This window comes from Haemaphysalis longicornis, unplaced genomic scaffold (genome assembly GCF_048455015.1).
Source record: "Haemaphysalis longicornis isolate Haplotype H1 unplaced genomic scaffold, Haemaphysalis longicornis Haplotype H1 scaffold_6, whole genome shotgun sequence".
Lineage (NCBI taxonomy): Eukaryota > Metazoa > Arthropoda > Arachnida > Ixodida > Ixodidae > Haemaphysalis > Haemaphysalis longicornis.
In genome coordinates this window covers 94,505,077-94,527,213 of record NW_027526407.1, presented here as the reverse complement: position 1 = coordinate 94,527,213, position 22,137 = coordinate 94,505,077, and the positions used below count along the sequence as shown (strand labels likewise).

General features: G+C 46.5%; 1 long non-coding RNA gene and 1 pseudogene across 3 annotated transcripts; both read left to right on the top strand.

Annotated features, from left to right (window-relative positions):
• The first annotated feature begins 1,084 nt into the window (after positions 1-1,084).
• LOC144143140 (uncharacterized) lies at positions 1,085-19,928 on the top strand (annotated as a pseudogene).
• Positions 13,648-16,696, top strand: LOC144141040 (uncharacterized). Of its 3 annotated transcripts, XR_013316421.1 has the most exons (5): positions 13,649-14,146; positions 15,283-15,366; positions 16,134-16,197; positions 16,299-16,433; positions 16,563-16,696. It is a non-coding gene; the product is annotated as an uncharacterized LOC144141040 (long non-coding RNA). The 3 variants fall into 3 exon arrangements; XR_013316419.1 differs by lacking the exon at positions 16,134-16,197 and having other exon boundaries at positions 13,648-14,146; XR_013316420.1 differs by lacking the exon at positions 16,134-16,197 and having other exon boundaries at positions 13,650-14,322.
• Positions 19,929-22,137: the final 2,209 nt, after the last annotated feature.

The following is a 22,137-nucleotide window of genomic DNA, read 5'->3' as shown; positions in this document are numbered from 1 at the left end:
CGAACACACGGGCGTTTTTGCTTTTCGCCTCCGTCAGAAAAATTCCCCGCATTTCCCCGAGGGGAAGAACGTGAAAGTGCGAATGCACGAGTTGAATTTGCGCGGTTCGGTAATGTTCGCGAAAGAGAGATCACACACACACACACAACTACAAAGAAAGAAAGATGCATTTATTCACAGACACCTATTTGTGTTGTCGTTGTACTTGATTGCTAGAGCGGATCTCAGCTTTGAAATTTCGTGTCAGTACTCCTTTAAGCGGGTGCATTAAAAACCAGCCTAGTCGGTCCTTCGAACGGGTGGCCGAGGAGTTCGAGGAATGTGCACAAAGGCGAGAGTCCCGGACGTATGGCGAATTTGTCCACACTCTGCGATCGATCATGCGCGCACACATGGTGCAAGACGTCGGGCGGCCCATAAACCATGGAACCCATGGTGGGACAGAGAGGTTGAGGCGGCGTGGAATCGAGAGCATCGGAGGGCCATGAAGGAACTGGACACCGAGGCGTGTGCGGCGGCATGGGCAGTGTACCTGGACGAAAAACACAAGGTGCAGGCACTGGTTCAGAACAAGATTGCGGATCACAACGCTCAGCTCATCCAATCCATCAGGAGGGAAGGAAAGTCCGCGGCTCACAAGTTTTGGACTTACGTCCGGTCCTTGGACAGAGCTTCTCCCCCGCCTCCCTCACTTGTGGATGCAACGACTGGCCAGCCGGTCATCGAGCTCAAAGAATACCTCACATGGTACTTCGCAAGGGTGTTCAGCTCACCAAGCCCTGATGGTCATACCCAACTGGTCGGTGCAACAGCTAGTCCGACAGCTAGTCCCACTGGCTCGCTTCCAGCCGGAGGAACCCAGAGCCAGGCAGATCTGCGTTGGGCCGTGTCGAGACGCACGATGGACTGTGCACTGGCGCGGATCAGTGCTCGCACAGCCCCGGGTCCCGACGACATGCCAGCCCGCTTGTTCAGGTGCATGGGCGCTGACACGAGGGAGCACCTGGCGGATTTGTTCACTGCCATCATCGAGGGCGCGCCTATCCCCGACGACTGGCATCAGGGCAAGGTGGCGTTGGTCCTAATGTACCGCCTGTTTGCGGGAGTACTTAAGCAGTGGATCAGCGCCTGGGCCGAAGCGAAGGGTCTACTGACAAAAATGCAGAATGACTTTCGACCGGGCAGGCGGCTCGACGACAACCTGTTCGTTGTCTCACAATGTGCCGAAATAGCACGGAAAGAAGGGCGGATGTTTCTGTGCTGTTTTCTCGATGTGGAGAAAGCTTACGACAGTGACCCCCATGGGCCACTTTTCGCCTGCCTTTCTGCTCTTGGCCTGCCGCCACAGCTCCTGTCGACAATCCAGCGGACCTACAGCCATAACGTCGTAACCGTTCAGTTGGGCACCACTATGGCTGACCGCATTGTGGTCACTAAGGACCTTAGACAAGGTTGCCCGCTCTCACCCTTGCTCTACATCCTGTACGCATCAAGGCTGGAGCGGGCACTGCTTAAAGGAGCCATGAAGAGAAAACACAAGTTTGGTTCATTCAAAAGATTGTCTCGTTAGAATCATACTGACACCACTTGTAACGTAAACTTCGCTCAAATAAGCTACATAATTAGGAAAAACGGGAATAGTCATGCGACCCACCAGCTCATTTCCCGCAACAGAACCTATGTCGTCACATGAGCTAAGCTCTGCGATTGGCGGAGGCTGGCAGAAGCAGACGCAAATTAGGTAGAGCTTACAAACTAGACGCATTCTTTACAAAGCGCCCCAAGTAGCACAGAACATTAGAATAACGTTATCTGGAAGTTGCGAAAGTTTAAATAACGTTAAATGTTACGAGGCAATGTTTATGTAACGTTTAAAAAAAACATTCAATGTTTATGTTATGTTAGAAACGTTATTTTTACGTTGAAAACAAACGTGTATGTTAACGTTTTGTTCAGAACATTTATTTAACGTTTAGGAAACAACTTAAAACCAATGTTAGAAATACTAATGTTATTACAATGCTCATACTCAACATTAAAGTAATGTAAATATACAAACATTGTAATAACGTTCAGGACATGTTCAGGAAACAACTTATCACCAATGTTAGAAATGGTAACGTTATTAAAATGCTCAGGACTCAACATTAAAGTAATGTACAAATTGAAACATTATAATAACGTTCAGGGCATGTTCACGGCAGAAAATTAATGGGATGTAAAAATGTAAACATTATTATAATGTTAAGAAGTACCCGCAAAGCAACGTTATAGGTAACATCTTTATTGCAACATTATTACAATGTTCAAGGCATAACGTTGAAGTAATTTTAGAAATTTAACGTTATTAAAATGCTCCAGGTAATACTGTCAGGTAACATAATAAATCTGAACATAAGCATACTAACATTTATGTTACAACGGCAGGGTGATGTTATGCTTGAAGCATTAGCGAAATGTTCAAACTAATTGCACAATACAACTGGCTTTTACCAAAGTCTTCAGGGGTACAGGGGGTCAAAACAAGTCCTCCCCCCGAAATTTCTCGTGAGGGAAGTGGAGAGGGGGGGGGGGGGGGGGTCATCCAGGACGGGTGATTCGCGCGAACGTGAATCGCACGCGCCAGATAACGCTTCCAGGCTCCAGCACGTACCGGTCGGTTCTTCTGGCTCCCTCTTCACCATTTTGACATATTAAAGGGGGGGGGGGGGGAGGATATTTCGGGTTATTTCCTTATTTCACATATATAGAACTTTGCATCTCCTGCCGTCGGCGTGTCGCCACCGATTCTGCTATCTTTGGCGTGTCTTCCGCGTCCAACTTCCAGCTCGTTTGAGCAGCTCTGGCGGCTCACACCCCCCCCCCCCCCCCCCCCCCCCCCCCCATCCGATATAAAATCCTGGCTACGCCAATGCTTTTAAAAATCGCAGCCACATTATTTCAGTGCTTGACTGCATTTTGACGCCGCCGGAGATGTGCTGAGACAAATGTTGTAAGTGTGTATGCGTGCGTGTTTATTTTGTGTTATGAGCCCAGCCCAGCCCAGGACATAGGCAAGCCAACGTGTTGAGGAGGGTAAATTACAGCGCCAATCGTGTCATCAGTTGTGGTTTTGGCCGCTGCGAGTCCGCGCGAAACATTTCTCAGGCAAGGCGGCTTTCCCCTCAGTTGCCTTTTGTTCCCTCAGAGGAATAGCTCCGTCAACAACCGGTCCCATTTATGACCAGTCCTATTGTTGCCCACCGCCGCTCCCCTCGTTTTGCAAGGCGTGTATCATGCGGGTGCGCGCGGCGGGTGGGGGCTTGCTCCCCCTCTCAAGACCTGCAGGGGAAGTGCGTCAAAAGCCTGTTCTTGTGTCTGGTATTTTTCTTTTCTGCCATCTGCACCGAGCGCAAGAAAGAGCGACAGCACAGAGCAGCAGAAGGTGTTTTGCGTCATCGAGAAATACACTTGTTGCCGGGAAACAACGATTTGCAAGTCAAATGCAGGTTACTTCAAATATACACGAAAGCACGCTTTTAACTATTTTCAGTAAGCATCATATGAAGTTAAATTTATTTTAGGAATTGACTAGGAATGATTAGGAATGAATGACTAGGATGAATGAATGAATGAATGAATGAATGAAATAATGAATGAATGACTAGGAATGAATAGGAATAGAAAAAAATGAATAGGAATTGACCGTGTTATGTGTAATTTTTACATTCCTGTCACGTTTGCACCGCAAATTCTGCGCCATTGAAGCAGAAAACAAAAATGCGAGAGCTGCTTCTTATCAATGCGGCGATCGAATTAACACCCATTGCATGATTTGGTAGATCTGTAACGAACTCACACCTACAGTGAAAGCCAGAGTTGCCCTGCGCATGCAACGCGAGACTGCGACACCGCAGCTTCGCGTTATTTTGTTTCGCATTAGCCATATAAAGTACAACAGCATTGTTATGGTGCATCAGCCACAGAGGAAGAAGACACGAACGCCAGTGCCTAGCCTGCTCGCACGTGTGCTAATTGTAGCCAAAACAACACGCTGGGCGCGCTCAGATCGACTCTGAGGTGTACATGTATTGAAAAGGAAGAAGCCGAAGCTCTGGCGTTCTTGGTCTGCGCGGGGCCTTCTGTTCTGTAAATACGCCTTGTTGGTTGATGGATTGTAGGGTTTAACGCGCCGATGCAACGCAGGCGATGAGGCGCGCCGTAGTGAAGGGCTCCGGATTAATTTTGACCACCTGGGGATCTGTAACGTGCGCCTAAATCTCGTACGCACGGGCGTTTTTGCTTTTCGCCTACATCGGAAAAGCGGCCGCAGCGGCCGGGAATCGAACCAGCGTCCTCGTGCCCAGCAGCACAACGCCTTAGGCACTGAGCCACCAAGGCGGGTGTAAATACGCCTTGTAAATACATCTTCGTTTCACGTCTTCCTCTCTGTAACATTTTGGTGGCGGTTGCTAACCATATATCCATGCTCCTGCCTTGAGCCTATACGAGCGCGTAAGTGCTCACTATCGATGATACCCTACGCTCACGCTCGCGCTACAAACGGCTAGACTCCTGGTTATAAGTTTAGTCGGGAAATCGACTTCATGATGTCGATGGGCGGTAGACCCTAGGTGAAATCAAGCACCGGGACCCTTGCGAAGTATCTAACCAAGCTGTACAGCCTTCCTTTGTAGCCGCATAACTGTATTTCTAGAGTGGATTTCAACTTTTAACATCTACGTATATAAACTGCACTCCGCTGTCGCTCCAATTCCTCCCCATAGCGCTGCGCTGGCGGCACGATTGCTGCCTAAATATTTTGATGTCTGCTGCTGCGGTGTTGTTAATTCACTGCAAAAGCTATAATGTTTGACAACTGTATTACCTTTGATGAAACTTCATAAAATATTTAGGCGACGAAATTGAAACTTTGAAAACTTCCCTTTGCGGCAGACGTAATCAATTCGTCAATTTTGATGCAAGCCTAGGTTTATCCGCCGTGTACAAGCACGCACCACGTCGAAATATAGAGTTACGCGTACAGTCCCCCGTGAAAATGGATAGATCATTTCTAGCAAGAAATCATAATTTCCAGCTTCATTTCTGACTAGATTATTAGATTCTAGCTGGAATCGACAACTTTCTAACTAGAAAAATTCTTTGTCTAGCTAGAAACGATTATTTCCAGCTTGCGGTTTTTTTCCTTCTAGCTGGACTGACAAATGCTAGCTAGAAGTAAATCTCAATCCAGCTAGAAATGAACTAGAAACTAGTTTCTAGCTAGAAATTCTGCTATTTCTAGCTAGAAATTCTGCTATTTCTAGCTAGAAATCTGCTATTTCTAGCTAGAAATTTGCCTTTTCTAGCTAGAATATTTCTAGCTAGAAGAAATTTCTGGTTCAATAATCCAGCTAGAAAAAAAACATACATTTTCACCTGGGGTTAAACCTGTATGTAAAGAAGTTGATAAAAATTCAAAATTTTCGTTACATGCAGGTTTTCATTATATGCAAGTTTCGATTTAAGGCACCCGTAAATGAAGCCGAAACTAAATCAGAATACTTGACATCAGGGACAGTGAACTCTCCCTTCAAGAATTTATTTCAGAGTGAAAAAAATGCTCTATTTGCGGCTTCTGCTTTTCCACGAAGTTTTTCAGTACACGGCAGTCCAAAGAATCAAGGTCACTTATACCCCTGTATTCGCAAGCGTAACGTAACTATCAATTTTGCCTTTTGACACTCTTCGCTGCTTTAACCAGTTTCAAGGAGCAAACGTGTGCTGAAACGGCGCCTTTTCGCGAACTTCATGCTATTTAATTGTGCACTCAAACTTTTTGAGAAGGTGCTATCTGGGATGCTGTACCGAACGACAACGTTGATCCTACTTGCCTGCGGAGACGGCACCTGAAATTGCGAGCTTGTCTTGAAAAGACAAATCTTTTTGTTTTCTAGTAGCAGAACTCATCACCAACGAACCTACACCTCAGAAATCAGTGGAGACGCGCGAATATACTCACCGACAGTTGGGCCTAGCACCTAAGCGACACCACATTCACATTGGAAACACACGGTAGTTTGCAGAGCGGGCAATGTTCGCTAAATTAGTGCATATCTCCAGCCAATTTTTCAGAAAAAGTACAAAAAACGATGGCTCATCAGCGTAGCGAATTCGTTACATGAAGGTGTAACTGTTGCCATGCCTTCGTTATATAGACGTCAGGTCGAAAACGCATCGTTTTCAATGAGGCTGGCAATGGGGATTTGAAAAACTTTGTTAAATCCAGGAATTCGTCACATGGAAGTTAGTTACATCCTGGTTCAAATGTAATTGAAATGACTCCTTTTTTCCCATTTTGTGCCTTGCAGACATTGTGCTAACTCAAAGCCCGAATTCTTCTCACAGGCAAGGGCAAGGCGATTATAGGAAGTATTCGAGTCCTTATAATCAGCCGAAGCGCAATATTTAGCCTCCAATTACGCGAACTTCGTTTAACACCTTGAGTTGCGTTTGTTGTTGAAAAGCTGCGTACCCATATTTTTCCCATCATCGTGTGCGGCGTAAGGACACGAAGCCCTCGAAAAATGGGAGGGGGAGGCAAGAGGGGGGGATCGAGCCTTTCAGCGCCCACTTTGTTGGCGCCTATGCCATCGAGCTAATTTGAAACTAGAGCCACTAAATAGTGGCTCTATTTGAAACGAATCATCCGATCACAGTGTCTCCCTGTTACTGATATGACGGGGTCTGGGACATTTCGGTGAAGCACGTTTCGGCGCACGGGCTTTCCGATGCACGGACTTCTCGGTTCAAAGGCATTTCGATGCGAAAACATTTTGAAGAACATATATGGTTACTCGTAGTGTGCTCCTAACGTGCCACGATGGAAGAAGACAACGACGGTAGAAAACGACGACGAAGCGTTTGAGTACGCAAGCAGTGCACGGGCAGTTTTCTGGAAACAGCGGTAATAAGACAACGCCAGCGGTGCGCTAGCTGTCTCGAGCAGGTCATGTAAAATATATTTGTTGGTACTAGCCACCTACTTCGGTCTGGTTCTTGTATGCCTTATTTGCTTTGAACGTATTGTTGTATTTTGATTTTGGTAAATCATATGTCGTGAATGACTATTTACTGTACTTACTGAATTTTTTTATTATATTAATGCCGCGTTTCAAAAGTTTATCTTACGATTTGTGTCCATTGTTTGATTTTTCTTTAACACACTTCAAGCAACACCTATTATAAAGCAGATTTATTTTACTCGTTGCGGCTTATTTCCTATTAAGTTGTGGTTCTTTGGGCAGGGGAGAGATTCCTCTAGATTCACTCAGAAAACATTTTAGAAAACATTAGAAAGAGCAGTTTCTAGCCGTAATATCCCGTAATTTGCGTAATATTCCGTGATTTACTGTGAAATGATATCCTATTATTTCTAGTCGTGAGACTATGTAATTTTCGGAGCCGTTTAACGGGGGAGGAGGAAGAGATGGACTCCATGTGCGAAGGCATTCCTGGCGAAGGCATGCTTTATCGGCGATCAGGCGAGAAATTACGTAATCGTGTTCGCTAATAGTGCTCAAGGCTGCAGGGGTAACTCGCTTGTTTAAAGCATACACGTACGAAAAAAAAAACCCTTTTTTGTAGTTATGTGACCACACAGTTATTCCGTACGCACCAGCCGGACTGGTTAAGTTGCCCACAATTCTTTTTTCATCGAAGCATGATATTTCTGACTAGTGAATCAAAACGTTTAAGCTCTAGTTTACAAAAAAAAAAGGTTAAGTCTCCTGCCACGCGCGTGGCACGAGCTACGCCCCCCTGGCAACAGCTGCTGCCACGCAGAAGTGACGTCAAGCTAAAATAATCACGTGACTTCCTGTGACGTCACAAAACAAACGTCATATTTACGTTATTTGTTCATGCCGCTTTCTTGCGTTAACGATGACGGCAGCCGGGTGTTTACGTCTTGTGTCCCGATGTTCTCCGCCCGTGGTTCGAATGGCAGGCCTGACGCATCGTTACTTCCCTATCTCCCTGTACAGCGGCTGCTTCGCGGCGCGTTTTTCTTGTTGGGCGATGTGCTTGTAATTATTTAGATTGGGTATTTTTTGAACTTGCTGTTGCACGTCTTGGTAAGCCTAACGAATTGTTTTCTGCACGCTGCTTCGCCCGCTTTTTACATGCTGCTAGAACTGTCGTGTTGTCGTTTAATATTTTGTAAGCTTCACGTTGTCTTGCAGTTCGCGTGCTATCGGCTTTACGCGCCTGCATTCGTTGTCTACTTGTGCCTCGCTTCTTCCATGCCAAGCCTTGTGTTCTATTCTGGAGTGGTGGCTCAATTATAAAACGTGGGGATCAGTATTTTCCATCGCGTCGCGCCGTGGCTAACGAGGTAGCTGTCTTTGATGACATGCCAACGCTAGCGACGTAGCGTCAGCGTGTGCACGAATCGAGTGTCGTCAGGTAGCGCACGGAACCATCGAACGCAATCCGACCTCGCATGTAGCTTCTGCAATTTTTCCCCCGGGGCAGTAGTACTATCGCCGAGAAATGTATCCAGCTGACTATTCTGCAGAAACGATCTGTGCACGCGGCGCTGCAGAATCCGTGCAGGGAGCGCAGCTTCACTTCCGTGGGGGGAGCCCAACTGCCCGTCCAAAGATATCTACTCAAGATACCACTGAAACCATTCGCTGACTGGCTGGCTTCTTGTGCAAGGAGGCTCAAGCTCCAACTGTGCAAGCATGGGAGAAGTGCAGCCGATAAGATCGCCGTGTGAGCCAAGTTTGGAACTTCTGCTAATAGTCCTTTAAAAGTATGGTGTGCATAAGGTTAACAAGTGACAGTTCAGTTATTGTTCATCTATGCTCAGATTTGTTGCTTAGAGTACCATTGTGCTTTCAACTTAATGAAATGATAGGCAAGGCTTAAAATTACTGCTTGGCTTTTATTTCCCTTTCCTTTGCTCCAGTACCTTTCGCCTCCTCTAACCTGGTTAGGCAACAAAACTTCCTCCTGCATCTGCTTTGAGTATGTATTTTGATAGGCTCGTTCCTTCTTTACTCTTGTGTTTGGCTTGGTTGGAATTGAACATAACCAGCCACAATACTTACATTCACTCAGCAGGATAGGCTAATGATGATGAGAGCTTATCTCGGAGGCTTGCAGTCTATGCACAAATTCCAAGTGGCTGTGACATCTATATGCCCATCCCAAGCACTCTGCGGAGTTCAACTTGACACTAATGCTTGTATTCGCAACTGGTGAAGCGTGCTTAAGCGTCTACTGTACAAGCCTTTGGGGTAGTGAACAGGAAGAGTTTCCAATTGTGAGGGGACGTTTCACATTCTATTGCTTTTTAACTCCGCACTGTGTAAACTGTTTTGTAAAATTGCTTAAGTGAATTTACTTAGTGCTAAGGGGCATTATAAAATAGCCCACATTTCGTTCACAATGATGCAAGTCTCGTCAGAAGCCAGCTGCTAGAAAACACATTCACGGGTTGTGTGTTGTGTGCCCATTAGCTGTTTCTTTTTCTTCCACAAAACGGGCACTTAGACAATCCTTTAAGCCAACAGGCTTAAAAAATAGTTTATCAAGTACAACTTCGGGGTAAAGGTTGGTGTCGAGCGTGGCATTGCCCACTCCCGAGAGTACTTCTTAATACCTTGCGCAAGAACTGGAGCCAAGGCCACGTGCGTGGATGTGAATGTCTGTCGGTGTTTGTGAAAGTTGCAGTACAGCTGGAAGGTGTATGGATCATGGGTGGCTTTAACAATAAAATGACTGCTGAACGTACTTTTGCTCTAGTATCAATGAACAGCATGTGAGCATTGATAAGTGCTTCACTGTTGACATTTTTGTTACACAAAAGCAGGCCATGTTAAGGCCCCCTGGCAAATATTCATGAAAAACACTGGACCAAAAAGCTGCCAACACATAGAAACCATGTTGGTCACGGCACCTTTCCAGTACTTCAGTACCGTTTATCACCGCTGTGTTTTTTCCCCCCAACTAGTAAACTATCCCAGCATTGCACCTTAAGCCAGAAATCAAACGCTTGTCAATGACAAGTGATCTGCCAAACTTCCGTGTCTATGCAAAAAGTGAGTAGCTCTACTTTCTGTGCACTGTTTGTGCTGTGAAGCGCCATTTCTAAACAAAATGCCAGGGTTCTTCTGGAAGATGCAGCATTAAAACCTCAACAAAAAAGGAATAAGCAAGCGATACTCTCTTGCACTACACTAGAGTCCTGCGGGAAAGCCAAACCAGCAAGTGATCTTTTTCTACAAAGCGGTGCAGACGAGCCAAGAAAAACATTCCTTTTTGCGGACACCAAAGCTACGCTGGAAAGCCAAAATGTGTGGTGTCTGTTACTGCAGATTAGCTGCAAGATGGGCATGTTCATGCAAAGATTTATGAACCAGGCTGGCGGGGTAACAAAATCATTGAATGAGGTTACAACAAAATGTGTTATGAAAAATGATATACTGTTTGCTATAAATAGCAATTAAAGGTATAAAATGGTTTTGACACTAGTGAAGTGGCCTGTTGGAAATCATTGGCAAAACCTAAAGAGCAACATTTCATACAGCTGCAAATGTGAAATAGCAAAGCGTGGTTGGGGCCTGAATTCAGCAGGCATGCTCCAGCTGATAATGTATTATTGCAGAGCAAAATAATTATAAAGGCCTAGGGTAAAGGTGAGCTTAGTCGAGTTATCACCAAGGTATTTGGTAGAGAGAATAGTTACAAAAATAAAGAAGCAACATGGGAAGCTTTATTTTCCCTGATTTAAGTTTATCAGCACTGAGCTTTATGTGCTGCATGTCAGATTGAAGAATGTCACACCTGCATGCACTCGGCACATCACATTTTACAGTATAACACAGTTTACTTCGAACATAGGTAAATAAGAGAATATTGCATAAGCAGTTCATTTATATGTGAAATAGAAACAGCAGGGTTTTTAAACCGAAGCCGGTAAGTGTGCTGAATGAAAGGGACCAATGATGAGTTTATGTTGTTACTGATAACAAATTTCAACGACCTTGTCTGAAACAAACCTTTCTATGGAGGGACTGTGTGTAATCATAAGATTTTTTTTTATAAAAGGTTGTAAATGCCCTGTAAATGTATGTCAAAAGGTATTTTAACGTCCTAGTCGTGGCCTGTGAGTCATCGGCGTTTTTTTCTGGTGTTTAGATGATCAAGGGCTGTTGTAAGGGATCCGCCTTCTCTTCTCACTTTGGTCACCATCTTTCTTAGTCACTGCATTCATGTGCTTGGTCAGGGAGCTAGCAAGCGAGGACGACAGTCGGCACCAACTATCAGCAGAGTTCCTTCAGGCTGGGACAATTGCTGGAGAAGCTAAACAATGTTTTTAAAATCCCTGAGAGCTTTCACTTTTTGTTTTGTTAAAGAACATTTAGGCAACCCTTCAAGAACTGTCCGAAATAACAAAAATGACTATTCTGCCCGTTAAATAGTTAATCTACGCACAGTGAACGATGGCATAAAATCTATCAATGCGAACCTACCCTTTGAACCTGCCTAATATTTAGCAGAGACTCACTCCATTCATTAGCTGTTTTATGGCACTGTGTGGGTGGCCTACTGGTTTCCACCTATGGAGCGTGTGGGCCGCGCTAGTTTCCAGTCGTCCTGTCAAATGTTTTTGGAGACTAGCACTACCCTGCAGTGTACGAGCCATGTATTCCTTGGGTTGGCCATGTGGAATTCTAGTGAATCGTTACAAGCCACCAAAGAAAGTGAGCATTTGTTTATCGACCACTGTTTTGTGGCCACGAAAAGTTTCGTTCATTAAAAGGACTAACAAATGACATCAATTTTATTGCAAACTTCAAACAAATAACAGTATAACAGAAAATGTGTAAAGCAGCTGGAGCTCCATAGCCACTTTCCAGCTATTTCTCCATGCCATCAGAGAATCTTGTTTGTGCGACTAACAGATACCGACCTATTCCACTGCAAAGAAACATAACTGGGCGATTGTAGTGGGGCCTCTAGTTCCGTTTGATCATATCACTTGAGTGTTTACGTACAGTTAACATACTGATGACTGTGTTTATAGTGCATGCACATATAACATCAGTGTAGTTTGAAATTGGGATCTTTTTCACCATTTATTTTTGTTAAATTCGCCCCATGACAGCCTTGACGTTTGCCTATCAATTACATTTGCAGCATGCTCGCTGCTTATACCTGTTTACACAAACAATCCGTAGATGCTTTCACGTTCCAGGCACATCTTAAGATTAGATTCTCTTTGACGTTGCTCATGGAGCCTGTGCAGAACCCATAGGTTTTCATATGCTGGAGTGCATGTAGGTGTATTAGACATGATGGCCGGCCAAGCGTACACCCTTCCTATTACCGTCTGTACAGCCTCTTCTCTGACCCTATTGTCTGGGTGTCCTGAATTAACTTCCTTTGCATGAGGGACACAGTCAAGTCTGGCCAACATAGCGTACACCACGGTACAGTGAGACGTGAAAGTTATACCAGTGCAGTGGCTATGCGATGAAGCGTCTAGCTAGTCTACCTTTTGAAGGTCGCAGGTCCTAAACTGTCGTAGAATTATGTATTCTACTACGAAATCTTTGGTTTCTACTAGGAAATCTTTTTAAGCGCTGAATATCACGCAATTATGATGCTTGTGGCGCATGCTCACAAGACTTTTCTGCTCATAAAACGTATCGTGGGTGTAAAACAAATTTTAAGCTACAATTTCGCCCACTAGAAAATAAGAACTTCCCGACTTTCGGAAGTTTTCCTTGCGAATATTTCAGAAGAGGAGATCTACTGTAGTGGTACATACGTGGTACATGTGTGGGGACACCAAAGATTACCTTTCCTATTCTTGGCGCAATTGTCTGTAATTGTAATGTGCACATGTGCCTAGTAAAAAACAGTTGCCGCCACTACCCTTCATCCTCGGCACTGTACATTCCGATTATCTTTTGGCGCTGCCAAGTTGTCTTCATTTCGAGAACACACACCGCGATTTCAGGTCGTGGTGCAAACTTGCCGTGGTGCAAACTGTTGATAGCAGATGCCGCCGCGCCGACATGCGTCGGAAGGTTCACAGAATTACGCTCGGACGGTGTCTTTTCTTGTGTGGAACGTAGCTTGTTCGAACGGGGCCAGTCGGCTGTGCGACGTCGTCACGTACGCTGAAACTGTACGCAGGTACCATCGGCGTACACCAAGCATAACCAAGCGGTCACGGGTCAACATTACTCGAGAGCGGCTATTTTGCTGCGGTCTGGAAAGGCTGGCTGGGTCCCCACGCAATACATAATCGCAAGCAACTTTCTCACGTTTTCAGATAGTGCTTCTAACAATATGAACTTCGGTTTATCTACGTTGTCGGCCCGAGAAAAGCGGAGCTTCGTAACGCTTTCGGATACGCGACTCCATGTACGCGATACGGGCTGCTCCCGCAAGAACAAAAAGTGTTTGTTTAGAAAAGTTTTAGCAGTTCAATGGTGCGTTATTTTGTACTACAAATAAAAAAAATGTGTATTTCGGACTACACTACACAAAATATTGACAATTATTAATGTTATGACGTCATTATGACGTCACGCGTGGCAGCAGCCGTTGCCAGGGGGGCGTGGCTGGTGCCACGCGCGTGGCAGAAGACGCTGCCAAAAAAAAATGCCACTGGTGTTTTTTACAAATTTTCTCCCTACACCACTCGTATTTCATGTTTGGTTATGAAGCGTTCCTTGATCCGGGCATCACGATCAGTCTCGTTCAAAGTCAATCTTGTTCGCGAGTCCTCTTCATTCTGTTCGTTGAGACGAGCAGGTAAGGCTGTCTTCACTTTGCGATGTAAAAGGCGAACTTCGCGGCGCTGTCCCCAAGGGCGGGTGGAGAAGTGTCCCGTCGCATTGTGCGACGTTCCTTTGTGTAGCATCCCCCCACGACTTTTTGTTCATTCAGACAGGTTTCAGCCGCAGACAGCGGCTGCGGAAAGTTGCTTGGAGATCCACTGCCTTCTCGCCCCATATGAGAGGGAAAGAAAAAAGGGCAAGGGCTCAAGGGGTCTTTTCTCGCCACTGCCGAGTGGACCCCGTGCGCACCCAGCTCCAGTCGTTACACCGGATCGTTTACCTGGAACACTGCAGTTGTAGACGTAAGTATATGCGCAAGCGCATGCTTGTTCAGTCGTAGCCTGTTCGATGGTGTTATATCTTTCTCCGTGGTCTGTCCAACCGAGACCCGTTTATCGCTGGATATTCAAAACGAAGCGCCAGAGGCGGCGTTTGGGCAATGTAAGCGGCATACAAGGAAGGTGTGCAGGAGCAACTCGTGAGTATTTTCTTGCTTATAGGCCCGTGCACACTTGCGACGAGCAACGCGATTTCTGTCGCGGCGACAAATTGGCCGAGACCGAACGACAAAACGGATCGCCGGACGGCAAAAGCTTCCGAAATCGCGTCTCATCGTCGCAAGTGTGAACGGGCCTTATATATATGTTTGGTGAACTATATAGTAGGCAGTATTGATGGAAGAATCGATGTTACGGGTACGTTGCATGGAAACGATTTTTGTTCGTTGCATGGAAACGATTTTTGCGTGCTTTGTGCAAAGCAAAGTGAATTCGGATAACTAACCTCGCCCACACTCGAAGGATCTTCACTTCAGCCGGGCAAGTGAGGTAGCGGCTTGGGCACGCGAAACAAAATAATGTGCGTGTCACGTTAGTTCGCTGTGCGAAATGTTGAAAAAAAAAAAAAAAGCATTACGTTTGCCCCCAATTGCCTGGCGACGCGATAATTATGTTGAGAACGCCGGGGTTCCTTAACGTGAAAAAAAAGGGGGGGGGGGGGGTGCAGCCAGTGCAGCTACTTCGGAATGTAGTCGATACAAATGCAAACGAACAGGTCAGAATGCACCCCTTGGTAGCCTATTTTGCCGCTGGTTAACTTAGACGGTATGACGGTGTACCTATCGCAAAAAGTTCGTCAGACTTCTGGGATATATTGTTAAAAGCTGCAAACCTGAGCCTTTTGTCGTAGCTTTCTTCGCTGGCGAGTAAGCAACCAGACAACCTGCGTGACTATATAGCCAACTTTGTTAGAAAGGGGAACTTTGAGGGCTGAAGGTGTCGGGTGGGAAAAAGTGCGCTGTTCGAGTACATGCGTTCGTTTGCGACTTACATTTTTGAAATGCATTAAGCAGCATAGCGCGTTCTTGAGTTGTGAGAAATGCACCCCAAAAGGCTGGTAAATAGCAGCTGGTAAAGAGTCGAAGTCACTTTCATTGCAGGCTATGGTTTTCAAGATACCCTCAAACCGGGAAAGCCGCGGAGTTCATCGACGATGAGTGCCAATCCCGAGACCATAGAAACTGGTAAGTAAATATTGCTCAATTGTGTAAATGGCTAGCGGGTTTAGCGAATCAAAATGGAAAAGCGAATTCAATCGATAGCGCACAGCACAACAGGAGCTGGAATGACCAGGGCAGGTGCCACTTTAAACTAAGCCGATAAAGATCCGAAGGGGGGAATTGGGGTTAAGGGGTGTTGGAGGTACTTGGTCATGCTAGCGATCACCCACTCCCTCTAGAGGGAGCCGTTCCGTCCAAAAGAGGTCACTCTGGATACAGAATTTTGCCTACTGCGCGTACTTTATCAGAAGTTTGGAACCAACACGCTTTCATTGGGGCCGCATTGATCATGCACAGCCGTCGTTCGCCGAAATAAAACCGACATGCTTCGAACAAAAAGGCTAGTTCTAGTACTGTTCATCGGTGGTGCGGTTTCGAACAGCTTGAATCAAAGGCTTTTACAGCCGTGGTTCCAGGCGCTCTTCCCAACTTTTGAAAAATCCTGTAAATGCTCAGCAGCTGATGAATAACAGGGTGCGTTTCATATGACGAGGTAACAACGCCGAGCGTGAAAAAACAAAAACCATGGTTAAAGTGAACGCTAACAAATTTAGTGGCTGCAATGATACGCATGGCTTTGACTGAGAAACGGAACATTCCTGCATGCGTGCAAAAAAAAAAAAAAAAAAAAGAAGAAGAATGCCCGGGTTGTAAAATGCTCAAATTCTTCCTCCTTTCTTCCCCTAGCCTGTTCCAAGCATGTATTAAACATGTCAGACAACTCTTTTCAGTGCTGAGAAAGACTAGGACCGAAGTTGTGCGTTTATGAGTTCCCACTTTGGTTCCCTTTATTACGTAAGTAAACTTGGACCATTATACATATTCGTGTTTAATGGGTGTGTTCTTTTGCGTGAACCATCTGTAATACCTCTGTAGCACTTTGTGTTCTTTTTTAGGTGAAAGATCTGCCGGACTGGAGGAGCAAACGTCGCTTCTACAACCAAGCGAATTTTCAGATGGGTTGTTTCGATTGAGGTAGCGGTCATCTATATACAGTTGGACAGGAAGAAAAGAAGAAAAAGGTCCGAGAGGTTAGTATCCGTTCCCGAGTAGTATTTGGTGAGTGTAGAAAATTTCTGAGAGCGTATTTTGATTTTTTTAGTAGTTCAATTTATGAACTGCTATGCAGCCCATAACTAGTCGCGCCCTATGCTTTCCAGCTGCTGCTGGTGTGACGCAGGTCACAGTCGATAGCGGGCCACATCATTGGTGACTGGATCCACTTTGCGAATATTGGGCTTACAGGAACCCACAAGGTAAGCAATAAACTAATATTCTCAAAATTTAATAGTGCATTTATATTTAAATAATTTTCATCCTAATCTCTGCCTAATAAAAATACATGAACCATGCTGAAGACATAACACTCCGCTAGCGAGCGACTTTGACGAACAGTCACTAACCTGTATAGGTTACTGACTCGGGAGATTCAAGTTGGGAGTCAGGTGACCCAAAATTTTGTGCGCTTGCTTTCTTCTGGTCATATGGTTAGCACGAGTTGCTGCGTAGCTGCTTGTTCAGTTACTCTCCTTTTAGTGCGTGCGTGTGTGCATGTGCGTGTGTGTGCGTGTGTGCGCTCGTTAACTAAACAAATCCTTAGGCGGCGACTACTTTTTCGCGCAAAAACCGCCTACTGCCGCAGCGTACTGAAGTAGGAATTGTTTGCTTTTTCCACACAGACGCAGCCAGCCCCTGGATGGAGCCTCCTCTCCTGCACAGCAGCAGCAATGGAGTGTAAATAAAAAAAATGTTGTAACCATGCAAAAATAAAATGAAATTTTATTTGAAATTTCACTTTTCTTTGTTATTTTGAAAATGCTTAAAATATATCGTAACCGGCAAACGTGGATAACAGAAACAATGCTCCACGATACACATTCCACACGTTTGGCAAAACGTCACTGTAACGTTCCTGGTCCACATTCTGAAAAGGTTTTGCAACGTTAAAAGATTGTTTCAAGCGTGTTTTCTGCAACGTTAAGTAAATGTAAATCCAACATAATTACTATGTTGTCGAAATGCTTCCTCACAGTTCCAATAATGTTTGACGAAACGTTACTGTAACGTTTTTTAGTTGTTCTTAAAATGTTTTTGTAGGGTACTTCTGCAACGTTAGGTAAACGTAACTCCAAAAGTATTTATGTGTTGTAGAAATGCTTTCTTACTGTTCGCATAACGTTTGGCGAAATGTGATGTAACGTTTTACATTGTTTTTAAACGTTTTTTGAACGTTATTAGCTTGTTCGCTGCAACGTAACACTAACATTAATAATATGTTGTAAAAATGTTTTGTGGATGTTTAAATAATGTTTGACAAAACATTACTGTAACGTTTTTGATAACATTAGTTAAACATTTAAAAAAAATGACATTAAGAACATTGCTCTAACGTTAGCACCAAACAAAAAAAATACGTTCTTCTAATGTTTTGGTGCTACTTGGGCGCGCAATAAGAATGATGGGACAAACAGTGGAAGTTACGAAAGCACATGTAAACATAGAAGTACTGATGCGTTCTGCTGTTCGTACTGCGCACAGCATGCTTGGTTTTAGCTGCACAGCCCTACGGGGCTTGGGGTTGTCTCAGACGACACTGGCCGATTGACGCAAGCAACGGCGTCTTACGTGACCCCATTTGTCGAGCGAGCACTGTTTCAGGGAACGAATATTTTCTCCCAGAACAAAAACAAGCCAGGTTTAAATGCGGGCAAAAACAAACCAAACGCTTGCCACGGTATGGTGGCGCCATCTAGGTTACGGAACGTAAAGAAACGCGGGAACAAACCAACACCGCTGTACAGGGTGGAGACAACCTTTGAACGGTCCCGTGCCGCCGCAATTGGGCCAACGGGCTGAACGCGTTATTCTTTTCGTTTCCCACGAGACCTAGCAACGCGAAACAGACAATATGATTCAAACTTCTTCAGTAAGCCGCGTTGCGGCGATAATTTTAGCGCGGTTTTGACACAATGACTTGCTTCGGCGGCGAGCGAGCAACCGAAAATGGCGGCGCCAGCGTATACGTGTCTCTACCCTGTACGGCGGATGCGTGAATGAAGGTACTCTAGGCTGCAGAGCGGTCGGTTCCAGTGATGTCACTTGGGACCACGAAAACGCACGATTGAGCGGGAAAATCAAAATTTTAACCTAAAGTGTTTAATTTCTCAGTGAATAAAGCACCGTTTGTATCCGGACAAGTGCTGGGGCACTATAAAACACGAAATCTTTCGAATAAAACCAACTTGCATTTTCTCTTCATGGCTCCTTTAACTCCAACCTCGGGTGTCGTCTGCGGTTTAGTACCACCAGCGCCGACGAGAACACCCGTCTACCCGGCTTGGCATTCGCAGACGACCTGGTGGTAATGGCAGACACCAGCCGGGACCTGCATGCCCTTCTTGACATCTGCCAGGCGGAAATATCGAGCCTCGGCCTGCGCCTCAATGTGAGGAAATCGGCGGTTGTGCAACTGGCTGGAGAGAGGGCGAATGCACCTGCACTGACTCTGGATGGAGAGCCCCTGGTCTCCTGTACTGATTACAGGTATCTTGGGGTTACCCTTTGCGCCGAGGCATCAAAGTACAGCCTCCATGAGACCGCACTTCGGCAGGCGGCACTTCGGTCCCAGCGGATCCTTCGGCGGCGGTGCATGTGGGGCTGTAACCGCTTCCTGATGGTCCGCGACCTATGGAAGTTGGTGCATGTCCCAGGCCTCACATTTGCAAACGCAGTCATTTGCCTCTCGCCTGGAACACAAAAGTGGCTAGAGCGCCAGCAGCGGGAAGTCGGGAGAGTCGCCCTTGGATGCCATGGCCTTGTCGCCAACCAGGCTGTGCAGGGGGATGTGGGATGGTCGAGCTTCGAGGCAAGGGAAGCTTCGAGCAAGATCGCCTACCGCGGCCGTCTCCTCTTCCTGCCACGCATTCGTTGGGCACGGAAAGTGTTTGAGTACCTCTCGGCGACCTGCGTGAGGACAGACTGGACACGCCGGCTATATCAGCTAGAGAAGAAGTGCGGCTGACAGTGCAGGCAAGTGGACGACCGAGGCCCGCCGACGCACCTTGCAAGAAGAAAACACCCTGTGGTGCAAGGGCATGGAGCCGAAGCCCACCCTCGAGTGCTACCGACAGAACAAGCCGAACATAAGTGCTGTGGGCTTCTACGAAAACAGCGTTGGCAACAGCCTTCTGTTTGAGGCGAGGGCAGGAGCTCTTCGTACCCTCGAATACCGCAGCCGCTTCGACGACACGGTCACGTCCACCCTCTGCAGGCTCTGCCGACTGGAGGCAGAGACGCGAGAGCATCTCGTCCTCTGGTGTGCTAGTCTCCGGACCGCTCCGGTGGATGGTGCCTCGCTCCCTCAGGCACTCGGTTTCTGCGCGCCCCTCGAGGAAGACGGTGAGAACCAAAGTGTGGGGGAGAGTGGTGGGGGTGGGGCGGAAGGGCGCGAGCGGCACAACCAGGAAGCAATCTCGGCAACCAAACAGCGACTGACTGAGTGGTGGACCACTGTGCGCCGGGCCTGACTCCTATTGACAGTGTGTGCCGGCACAGATGGATCGCTGTGTTTGTGCGTGCATACATGAGCAACTTTCTTTCTTTTCTAAATGCAGAGCATTTGTATAACTCACGATGTCACCCGTGCGTCGGCATCCGCAGCAGCCAGCCTCCCCCTACACTATAAAAAGAAATAACAGTTACCGGCGCCTGGTTTCGATCCCACGACCCTGCGGGCGGAACGCAAGGTACATGGTGCTCTACCCACTGCGCCACAAAACCGACACAGAATGAAAGGCTACGAACGCGCCTTATATCCTTGACTCATTCAAACTACGTCAAGAAGCTGCTGATACAACGCATTCACTACCTGTGGGCGGAACTCGAGGTACATGGTGCTCTTCCCACTGCGCCACAAAACCAACACAGAATCAAAGGCTAGGAACGCGCCTTATATCCTTGACTCATTCAAACTACGTGGTCAGCGGCGTGCGTTGGCGACTCAGCGGCGTGATAGCTGCGTGGTGTACACGTGATAGCACCAACCCCCCAAACACTAAAGGTTAACGCAATACACCCACCCCCTATGCGACGCATTTGCTCGAGTCCCCCTCGCGGGGAGATGGGCCCATTTTTTTCTCTCCTTTTCTTTTTTTTTGTTTTCCTCTTGGCTTGGATATTATTTTGGTGTCCACCCGTTACAAAGGGACTAGCCATCACATCATCATCATCGTGACACCAGTGCTGCGATCCTCACAATCTGACTGCAGTGCCAGAGTGCGAGGCTGTGGCAATGCAGTGGGCCCGTGGGTGATGTGCCAGGGGCCCGTGTTTGTGTGTATCCATCACCGTTTAAACGGAACCAGAAATGGAACTTGTGAAATCCGTTGGCATGAGAATCAGCTTTTTACGGTTCCGGCTGTTTCCTTTTTATTTTTTTTTCTTCCTCCATGTTTTTTTAGCCTCGTTGGCCTCGTAAGCCTCCTCTCGTAAGCGGTTAGCCGTGTCAGCGCCGAATGCAACATCGCAGTTCTTGTTCCAGTCGTTCGGTCTCGATTCTAGACGCCGAGGCTACAGGGCTCACCTCCTGTCGCCTCGTTCGTGCCATAGTTGTGCTATTCGTCCTTCATTACCACGTTGCCGTCTTCTAAATTCGGTGGCTCGTAAGCACTCGCGAAGTCGGGGCCTCTAGCCTCCGTGAAGATGCAGTTGCGAGGACTCAAAAATAATTGATGCATTTTGTAGTGTACAGCGACTCATTGTTGTCAAATCAAGTTTGTGAATGCTGTGCCTAAACCTCTCGTAGTTTTCTTGCTTTCTGCAAAACTATCAGCTACATTCACCTTCTAGTGCTTAGAGTTCCATGAAATGGTATTAAGAGTGTAATTGCCTATATCACGATCACAAATGGTTTTTGTACACTCCCCAGCGTCCTTTTTTGCCCAGTCATGGCCCATGTACACACGTCCACAGGTGGTGTTCGTCCAGACCTTGCTCGCCCCTTTAAATATCAACATATTATCTGTACCTACGTTTGACTATCGCACTGCGATGGTGGACATTGATTTCGTCAACATTTTCCCCTCCAATGCCCAATGTTTGCCGGAGAGAACGACATCTGGCCTTTTAGCAAACTACCTAGAAGAGTTCCCGACACATGTGGTTATAACCACAGATGCTTCTGTTCGAGACAAAAAAGCTGGTGTAGGTATCTTTTCACCTGCGCTTGACTGGGCATTTCCTTTTCGTCTTCCAAATTTCACGTCAATATATTTGGCAGAATTTTTGGGAATCGCGCTCGCTCTTCGAAAGCTCAGCGAAGAGCATTCCCAGGTGATCATTGTGACGGATTCTTTTTCGGTCTGCTCCACTTTATCTTCACCAACCGTTTCTCCACTTCGCCGATCGCTGTCGATGCTTATACCGGCACATGTCAGGAAAATCCGTCTGGTCTGGGTCCCAGGGCACAGAGGTGTTGAACTCAACGAAACCGCTGATTACCTGGCAGGAGTAGCACTGAATGAATGGCTGATACTGTTCCCCCGATAGCCTATGTTGTTGCAACTAGGTTTCGAAGGTACAGTTCGCTGGACAGCTTCCCACCAGACAGCATCGCTGGCTGCCCTGACATTGAGCATCTCCGGTACTCTTGGAAGTGTGACTTTGCGCAGTCTCGACTGTGTGAGGTCACACTGTCGATGCCGAACACCTAATTTGAATTTTTATCTACACCGTGCA